The 9,820-nt window shown below is 47.4% G+C and overlaps 1 protein-coding gene across 5 annotated transcripts in view; it reads right to left on the reverse strand.

The window, feature by feature from the left end:
* hivep2b (HIVEP zinc finger 2b) overlaps positions 1-9,820 on the reverse strand; it is a 28,310-nt gene extending 18,490 nt beyond the window's left edge. For 2 of the 5 annotated variants that reach the window (XM_077238710.1, XM_077238708.1), the window contains exon 1: positions 9,685-9,820. The gene's annotated coding sequence lies outside the window, so the exon portion shown is untranslated. The remainder of the gene's footprint in view (positions 1-9,684) is intronic. The other 3 variants (XM_077238713.1, XM_077238709.1, XM_077238714.1) reach the window with 2 other exon arrangements.

Raw genomic sequence — 9,820 nt, forward strand, 5'->3', positions numbered from 1 at the left:
TGGTTTAAATCCAGTAACAGTACACTGCGGTACTCTAGAAATAGATCTTTAAAGGAATTGTTTAGCCAAAAATTAAAATTGTATCCTTATTTATTTATTTCCATTTTGTTCCAAACCTGTACTCTGTTATATTTTCTATGGAACATAAAAAGTTCTCCGATATTTTGAAAAATATTCACAGTTCATTTTCATAGGGGTGGTGATGGCGCAATGGATAAGACACATGCCTTTGGTGTGAGAGACCTGGGTTCGAATCCACTGTGAGACACCAATGTCTCCCTGAGCAAGACACTTAACCCCTAGTTGCTCCAGAGGCGTGCGACCTCTGACATATATAGCAATTGTAAGTCGCTTTGGATAAAAGTGTCAGCTAAATGAATAAATGTAAATGTCATAGAAACAAAGCTCCAACAACGGGAAAAACTCCTTTAAAGCAGTCCATATCCGAAGCCATTCAATAGCTGGCAACAATAAAATCATTAGTAAACATTAGTTCACCCATACATTTAAATTTTGCCATTAATTACTCACCCGTAAGACAAATGAAGATCTTTTCAGTGAAATCTGAGAGCTTTCTGTTCCTCCGTTGACAGTCTACACAACTACCACTTTCAAGCCCCAGAAAGGTAGTAAAGACATTTACTAGACATTTACAACCACAAGTAATCCATGTGTGGTTTGTGGTTTAAGCACAGGCTGCGTTTACACTTGGCATTAACATGCAATCACCGTGATCCGAACAAGCAGATCGGATCATAAGCCAATCAGGACACGGTGTGTTTACACCTGTCCACATCAAGTGGCTTCTGTATCTGGATACCAGATCGGATCTCGCATTCCCGCGAAAAAAAAAAAAAAAAAAAAAAAGGATGGCTCCGGTGCAAAGTCAACCTGAAGTGGTGGGTTTTTTTTAAAAACAGTTTTCAGTCGGGGAACATTTTACAAATCTCGCAAAATGAGGAGGATGAAGAGGCTGCAAGTACACTAATAATGTGGATAGATGCCGTAATGGAAACGGTACAGAAACACATATGGGTCCGAGAACGTTGCCAGCTGTGGTGGGAAAAATGTGCGTTCTTTACAGAAAATTAATGGTTCTGCAACGTTCGGGTGCGAGCTGCAAATGCAAACATTTGAGTATATTTGCGATGTTGTCAGGAGTCTAGTTTCATTCCTCTGCTTGTTTCTCTCTCTCTTACGTTTGCTCTCGCACAGCTGAACCCATTCTCAATCAGCGTTTTCTCCTGCTCTTCTCACACCTGTTTCCCCTTGCCCTGATTTTCTGGCTATTTAGACCTCATGTTCTCTTTCCCTCTTGTCGGTTTATTGTTTGTTCATGTCTGTTACTGACGCTTGAGTATTGCTACTGTTTCCTGTCCTGTGTTCAGCATATGTCAGATGAGTTTCTGCCCCGGCTATCCTGTGTCAAGTCTGATTCTCTGTGCTGCGGTAACTGCCTGGTGGACTCTGCGCTTGCCTATTCCTGTGAGTTCTCCCTGACTGCTTACCTGCATCCATCATCCTGCATGGTTTCTGTCTGGAGATCGTTTACCTGTTCTGCGTTCATCAAGACTACCTGTGATCGGCAGACAGCCTTTGTTGCATTTATCTTCTTTCTTTTCAATAAATCATTAACCTGCTTTCGCGTTTGGGTCTATTTCGAACTGTTACAGAATAAACCGACCATGACGGACCCAGCGAACGATACTACCATCCGCTCAGCCGTTGAACTGCAGGGAGCATTGCTGGGTAGACATTCCGATGAATTAGCCGCCGCCAAGCACGCCGTGGATTCACTCGTTGCCCAGGTGTCGGATCTTACTGGTCAGCTTCATCACCTTCGTCAAGACCAGTTCTCTTCTCGGTCTCCTCCGAGCCTCGTATTAACAATCCTCCCTGCTACTCTGGTGAGCCTACTGAGTGCCGTGCATTTCTCACCCAGTGTGAAGTGATATTCTCTCTTCAACCTGTCACGTATGCCTCCGACCGCGCCAAGGTTGCGTATGTGGTTTCCCTTCTCACTAGTCGAGCCCGGGAATGGGGAACGGCTGTCTGGGAGGCTGGAGCTGATTGCTGCGACCAGTTTAATTCATTCAAAGAGGAGATGTTGAAGGTTTTCGACCGTTCTGTCTTCGGGCGCGAGGCCTCTCGTCAGTTGGCTGCGCTTCGTCAAGGAAGACGCTCCGCAGCTGATTATGCCATTGAATTTAAGACTTTATCTGCTACCTGCGAATGGAATGAAGCTGCGCTCACGGCACGCTTTCTGGAGGACTTGAATGATGAGCTTAAGGACGATATTTTTGCTCGAGAATTTCCCTCCAGTCTGGATGAGCTGGTTGAATTAGCCATCCGTTTAGACAACCGTTTCGACCTACGCCGACGTGCTCGTTCTGACGTCACGGGATTCCGGAGAGCCCCACTCACTCAGACTGTCACCTGAACCTCACCCTGAATCTGAGCCTATGCAGCTAGGGAGAATACACCTCTCCTCTGCTGAACGCCAGCACCGTATTCGAGAGAGGTTGTGCCTTTACTGTGGTGGCACGGGTCACTTTGCTGCCACATGTTCGGTAAAAGAGAGAGCTCGCCAGTAGTTAGGGGAATATTGGCGAGCGCTACCCCACTATCCCCATCCTTCAGTTCCCGCTCCATGATTTCAGCCATCCTTCGCTGGGGTACCAGTTCTGTTGTCTGCTCTGCTCTTATTGACTCCGGGGCGGAGGGAAATTTTGTTGATGAGAGGTGGGCTATTGAACATGGTTTGCCCCTTCATGAATTAAAGGACACACCCACAGCCCTTTCTGGATGGTCGCGTTCTTTCCAATATTCACCTGGCTACTGCCCTGGTGAGTCTCACCACGTCTGGCAACCACCAAGAAAAGATTTCTTTTTTTGTTTTTCAGTCCCCTATGGCCCCCATTGTCCTAGGACATCCATGGTTAACTAAGCACAATCCACATGTTAACTGGTCTGATAGTTCTATTGTTTCTTGGAGCTTGTCTTGTCACACCAATTGTCTTGTCTCTGCTGTTCCTTCTGTTTCTTCTTTGTCTGTTTTTCAGGAGGAGTCTATTGATGTATCTGGGGTTCCGGAGGAGTATCTCGATCTGCGAGCGGTGTTCAGTCGATCCCAGGCCGCTTCTCTCCCTCCCCATCGCCCTTATGATTGTAGTATCGACCTCCTCCCTGGCACCACTCCTCCCCGCGGGCGTTTGTATTCTTTATCCGCTCCTGAACGTGAGGCGCTCGAGAAGTACCTTGATACTTCACTTATGGCCGGTACCATCGTCCCTTCCTCCTCCCCTGCCGGTGCGGGATTTTTCTTCGTGAAAAAGAAAGACGGCTCTTTGCGCCCCTGCATCGATTATCGTGGGCTGAATGACATCACCATTAAGAACCGGTATCCTTTACCATTGATGTCATCAGCCTTTGAGATCCTGCAGGGGGCAAAGATTTTCACGAAGTTAGATCTTCGCAACGCGTACCACTTATTGCATCAAGGAGGGGGATGAGTGGAAGACGGCGTTTAATACTCCGTTGGGGCACTTTGAATATCGGGTTTTACCGTTCGGGCTGGTAAACGCCCCAGCCGTTTTTCAAGCGCTCGTCAACGATGTATTAAGAGACATGCTCAAAATTTTCGTCTTTGTGTACCTGGATGATATTCTCATTTTCTCCCCATCTCTTCAGGTACACACCCAACATGTGCGTCGCGTACTACAGCGGTTATTAGAGAATCGCCTCTATGTTAAGGCCGAGAAATGCGCGTTTCACCTCCAGTCATTTACTTTCCTTGGTTCGGTCGTGTCTGCGGAGGGCATAAGCATGGACCCCTCCAAGGTTCAGGCGGTCACTGACTGGCCTGTTCCTGAGTCTCGCTCGGCGCTTCAGTGGTTTTTGGGGTTTGCAAACTTTATCGCCGTTTTATTAGAAATTTCAGTCAGGTTGCCGCCCCTTTGACTGCGCTCACATCCGCAAAGTGTCGTTTTGTCTGGTCCGAGGCTGCCCAATGTGCTTTTGAGCGTCTTAAATGTTTGTTCACATCCGCTCCCATTCTGATTTCGCCTGATCCTAAGAATCAGTTTATCGTTGAGGTGGACGCGTCTGACGTTGGGGTGGGAGCGGTTCTCTCGCAGCGCTCTGCTCTTGATCAGAAGGTTCACCCATGCGCATTTTACTCTCATCGACTCTCGTCTGCCCAATGTAATTATGATGTGGGTAACCGGGAGCTTCTAGCTATTCGACTGGCCCTGGAGGAGTGGCACCATTGGTTGGAGGGATCCTCCTGTCCGTTTATAGTCTGGACTGATCACCGTAATCTTGAGTATATCCGCTCCGCCAAGAGGCTTAACTCTAGACAGGCTCGCTGGGCTCTTTTTTTCTGGCGTTTCAATTTCACTATCTCTTACCGTCCCGGGTCAAAGAACATTAAGCCTGACGCTCTTTCTCGCCAGTTCTCCTCCTCTGAGGGCCGTCCCACCACCGAGACCATCCTACCTGAGGGATGTGTAGATGGGTCCGTCACCTGGGGGGTGGAACAGCTGGTGCGAAAGGCTCTTTCTCACACTGTCGTTCCCCGTGGGTGTCCTGAGGGGAAGCTATTTGTCACCAAGTACGCTCGTCCGGCCGTCCTTCGTTGGGGTCATTCATCTAAACTGGTCGCTCATCCGGGGGTGGGTCGTACTTTGGCAGCTGTCCGCCAGCGATTCTGGTGGCCTGCCATGGAACGGGAGGTACGCCGATTTGTTGCGTCATGTTCTGTCTGTGCCCAGCAGAAGTCCAGTAATTCGCTCCCCGATGGTCTGCTTCGCCCTCTCTCTATTCCCTCCCGGCCTTGGTCCCATATTGCCCTGGACTTCGTTACGGGGCTTCCCCCCTCCAGCGGCAATATGGTGATTCTCACTGTCGTCGATCGGTTTTCGAAAGCGGTTCACTTTGTTCCACTCCCCAAGCTTCCGTCGGCTAAAGAGACTGCGCAGGCGGTTGTGGACCATGTCTTTAGAATTCACGGGCTTCCTTCTGATGTTGTTTCGGACAGGGGACCCCAGTTTGTCTCTAACTTTTGGAGGGAATTCTGCAAACAGATTGGTGCTACCGCCAGTCTGTCTTCAGGGTTTCACCCACAAAGTAATGGGCAAGCTGAACACGCTAATCAGGACCTCTGTCGGATGCTCCGCTGTTTGGCGCTTCATAACCCCACCTCCTGGTGTGAACAATTGACATGGGCGGAGTATGCTCATAATTCTCTGCCTTCGTCGTCCACTGGCCTTTCCCCGTTTTCTTGTTGTCTGGGCTACCAGCCACCTCTGTTTCCCTCTCAGGAACCAGAGGTCGCCGTCCCCTCGGTCCAGGCCTTTATTCAGCGCTGTCGTCGCACCTGGCGGAGGGTGAGGTCAGCTCTGTGCCGGACCAGGGAACGCACTTGTCGTATCGCCAATCGTCGCCGTTCCAAAGCTCCCAGGTATGTTTGTGGGCAAAGAGTTTGGCTTTCCACACATAATTTACCCCTTCAGGCACCCGCTCGGAAACTGGCCCCCCGTTTCATTGGACCTTATGCCATCACTAAGGTCATCAGTCTGGCGGCTGTACGGCTCAGGTTACCACACTCCCTCAAACGTGTCCATCCTGTTTTTCATGTCTCGTGTATTAAACCTGCGCTCCGCCTCCGTTCTGCTCCCCTGGACCGCTCGCTTATCGACGATTTCCTCCGCTCCCGTCAGTCCTCCTCGGGGGCACCAGGGGGCGCCCGTTAGGGAGGGGGTACTGTCAGGAGTCTAGTTTCATTCCTCTGCTTGTTTCTCTCTCTCTCTCTTATGTGTGCTCTCGCACAGCTGAACCCATTCTCACTCAGCGTTTTCTCCTGCTCTTCTCACACCTGTTTCCCCTTGCCCTGATTTTATGGCTATTTAGACCTCATGTTCTCTTTCCCTTTTGTCGGTTTATTGTTTGTTCATGTCTGTTACTGACGCTTGAGTAATTCTACTGTTTCCTGTCCTGTGTGTACGCATATGTCAGATGAGTTTCTGCCCCGGCTATCCTGTGTCAAGTCTGATTCTCTGTGCTGCGGTAACTGCCTGGTGGACTCTGCGCTTGCCTATTCCTGCGAGTTCTCCCTGACTGCTTACCTGCATCCATCATCCTGCCTGGTTTCTGTCTGGAGATCTTTTACCTGTTCTGCGTTCATCAAGACTACCTGTGATCGGCAGACAGCCTTTGTTGCATTTATCTTCTTTCTTTTCAATAAATCATTAACCTGCTTTCGCGTTTGGGTCTATTTCGAACTGTTACAGATGTAGCCTACATCTACTTCGCACTCGACTGTATTGCAAAACCACACATCTCTCAGTTCCGGAGAGAGGAGGGGGAATAATGACAGTGGGAGGGGTTTTGTGTGACGTCCACCTGTGAATTCAGACACGATGGCTGGATATGCAAAATTACACTGAGATCCAATTACAATGCATCCTCGACTACCACCAAACCTGGACATGCTGTTCGGGTAACTTTCCGATCAGAAGTGCGTTTAAACTTCTCTTTTCAATGTGTATATGGACAACATCTGGATATATGGTCGCATGTTAATGCCAAGTGTAAACACAGCCTCAGTTATATGAAGTGACACCAATGCTTTGCTTGCGTCCAAAAAAAACGTAATTTGCCAATTTACAAACTATTAATCTCCAACGCGTTCACGAGAGCACCACAACCCATGCATGTTGAGTTGACGCGAGAGCAGGCGTTGTTGTGTGAACACGCTCTTGCAGTGGCGTACACAGACCTCTCCGGGGGCAGGGGCGAAATTGCGTTATCGGGGCACCGCAATACATGGGAAAAGGGTACCCCCACCCCTGCCTTTAATGCATTAACTAAAATTAACTGACAATGAGCATTTCTGTCATGTTTCAGTCCAATGATGATGAAGAAGATAAACACTTCTTTTTTTATTTAAATAAAGTCAGCTCAGGTAATCCACAAATGTGAGACAGCATTCAAGCACAAACACATGAACAATACAGGACAATAAATGTGAACTAAAGAGGAACTTAAATACACAGAAATAATAAACTGAATACAGACAGGTGTGCTCGTTACATGAATGTCCATGACAACTGATTAGTGGCGGGAAACTACAACAAAGGAAACAGGTAACTGAAGAGAAACAAACTAAAAGTCCATGAAAATGAAACTAAAGCTAAACTGAACATAATGGTGACAAAACACACCCTCCAGAAAGGTACGGCTTCACACTGTAACAAATCGACTGAGGGGTAAGGAAGGGTGGGGGCGTTGAAGGCAGAAAAAACAGACCTAGGCAGAAGGGACCGGGGCGGATCAGATGGCAGGACGACCCCTGCAGGAGCTGACGGTGGATACAGGACTGACGGTGGAAGGAACCAGGGAGGAGGCAATGGCAGGATGATGCAGGTGGAAGCCCAGAGCACAGTTGGTACACAGGCCCACGGTGGAATCGATGGTGGTAGGGGCCAGTGTGGAATTAGAGGCGTCTCTGGTGCGACCGAGGACCAAGGCGGATCCACAGGGAAGACGGAGCCTGACGGAACCAAAGCAGTGGAGGGACGAAGCACAGCGAGAGGCCTGGAAGTCCGCGCCACAGACAGAGCAACGCCTGACCAAGGTGGTGCTGGAGGGATGAGTGAGCCCGGTGAAGTCGTGAGGACGACGATGCCAGGTGTCAGCCTAGGGGCCGAAGAGCCGCAGTGAAGTTGACTGGTCAAAGGGCCGAGGTGGAGTTACGGGAATGGTGGTCTGAAGCAAAGCCATGGGATCCACACTCAAAAGCAGAGCTGGTGCCAAGCTTATCCAGGCGGTAAACTTACAGTCTAGTTCCAACAGTGGAGACGAGTGACTGAAGGGTGCCAGTGAAGGCCGGGCAGAAGGAGCGACTAATATGGGCAGAGGAGGTGGGAGAGTGAGGCAGGCTGGGTGTATTATCCACAACAATGAAGTCTTTAAGCTGAACAGGACCAGTGGCGATCAAGGCATTTAACTGGGTGGGGCCAGCAGTGATGAAGGCTTTGGGATGGGTGGAATCAATGGAGGAAGGCTGTCATTCTGCTCTGGGACAGAAGGGGCTTCAAGCTCAGGCTCCGTCGTGGCTGTTGACATTGGCTCAGGGTCCGCGGTGCATTCATTCATCAGCTGCGGGTATGCACACTGCAGACAACGGAAGATCACCTCTCTCCAGGTTCCTTATCCCAGGTCTGGTAAGACAAGGGGGATGTAATAGTTCGCCCCCATCCAATAAAGAGACTTTATGGTCTCATCATCCAATTTAGATCTTGCAGGCAGTTGAGTAAATTGGGCAGAGTACAAGTCCAAGACAGAGAGATTCTTACTGGCTAAATCGATGAGTTTTGCTGCAAAATCCCTTTTTTTATTTTTTTTTATTGGATCAAAAACATATAGAAGGGTTTTTATTTAAACAAAGTCAGCTCAGATAATCCACAGATGTGAGACAGCGTGCAAGCACAAACACATGAGCAATACAGGACAATAAATGTGAACTAAAGAGGAACTTAAATACACAGAGATAATGAAGTGAATACAGACAGGTGTGCTCGTTACATGAATGGGAAACTACAACAAAGGAAACAGATAACTGAAGAGAAACAAACTAAAAGTACATGAAAATTAAACGAAAGCTAAACGGAACATAATGTTGACAATTTCATTGTAACAGTATTTATTAATCTTTATTAGCATAAAAGGAGGAGCGACGACAGTGAAGGACAAAAGAGGACCAGACCTGTATTTTACTTTGTGTTTATGTGTGTGCGGAAGTCGTCTGTGAGGGGCTGCCGCTTTACTTTCATTTTGTGTTTATTTATTTATTGAATAAAGTGTTGAACGTTCGCCAGTTCCCACCTCCTTCCCTTATAAACTAACCTTGTTACAAGAACAAAATGAATGACTAAAGAAAAAATTACTTAAATTTCAGCCTATTCCCCACTTAATGCATTTAATCAATGCAAGTCTATAGTGCACAAGTCATATAGAATACTGTTATAATTCTTTAATGGCGTTTTTTGTCTGTTTGTTTGTTTGTTTGTTTGTTTGTTTGTTTGTTTGTTTGTTTGTTTTAGAGGTATGGAGAAAATGTCAGGATTTACATTTTTGGGTGATCTATTTCTGTAATGCCACAACTGTATGTCTTAAGTCCTCACAGTGCATCTTCCCATTATTTCTCAGACTAGAGAAGGTCACAAGCTTTGGATTTTTAAATAAATGCCGTGAGTTTCTTAGTGTTATGCTGATGAACAGTGTTCTCTGATCACCATGGCAACACATGCTAAGTGCTATTTCACAGTGAATGAAGAGGCAATGAATAGGCTTCCATTGAAGTGTGCAGGACTGAGTCATATGACTCATGATCAAAACCATTATAACATGTCTAGATGAAATGAATGCATGTCCAAACATGCCCATACAAGCTCTGTTGACCAATACCACCTCAGATGACAAAAACTATGCCAATATTTACTGTATTTAACAGTTGTTTTACACATTAATCACTCAAAGAATATTTATAAACACAACATCTCTCTTACTGGATCTCCAGAGCATCAACAGCAGCCAAAAGTCCAATACGTCCTGCATCCCAACCATGTGCCAGGATAAAAAGCTTTCACATTATCATGTTCAGATCATATCTAACTCTCTCACCTGGCCAGATCTCCTCATTCAAACCCATTCAGCTCCCTCAGGTCAGCATTCTCAGTGTATGACTGGCAAGAGTCCTATTTTACACTGACTTCTTTCTGTTAGCCACTGCTACAATCCTCTTACTCACATGAGCAGT

This window comes from Siphateles boraxobius, unplaced genomic scaffold (genome assembly GCF_051911475.1).
Source record: "Siphateles boraxobius isolate OS27281-9 unplaced genomic scaffold, OSU_SipBor_1 22, whole genome shotgun sequence".
NCBI classification, from domain to species: Eukaryota; Metazoa; Chordata; class Actinopteri; order Cypriniformes; family Leuciscidae; genus Siphateles; species Siphateles boraxobius.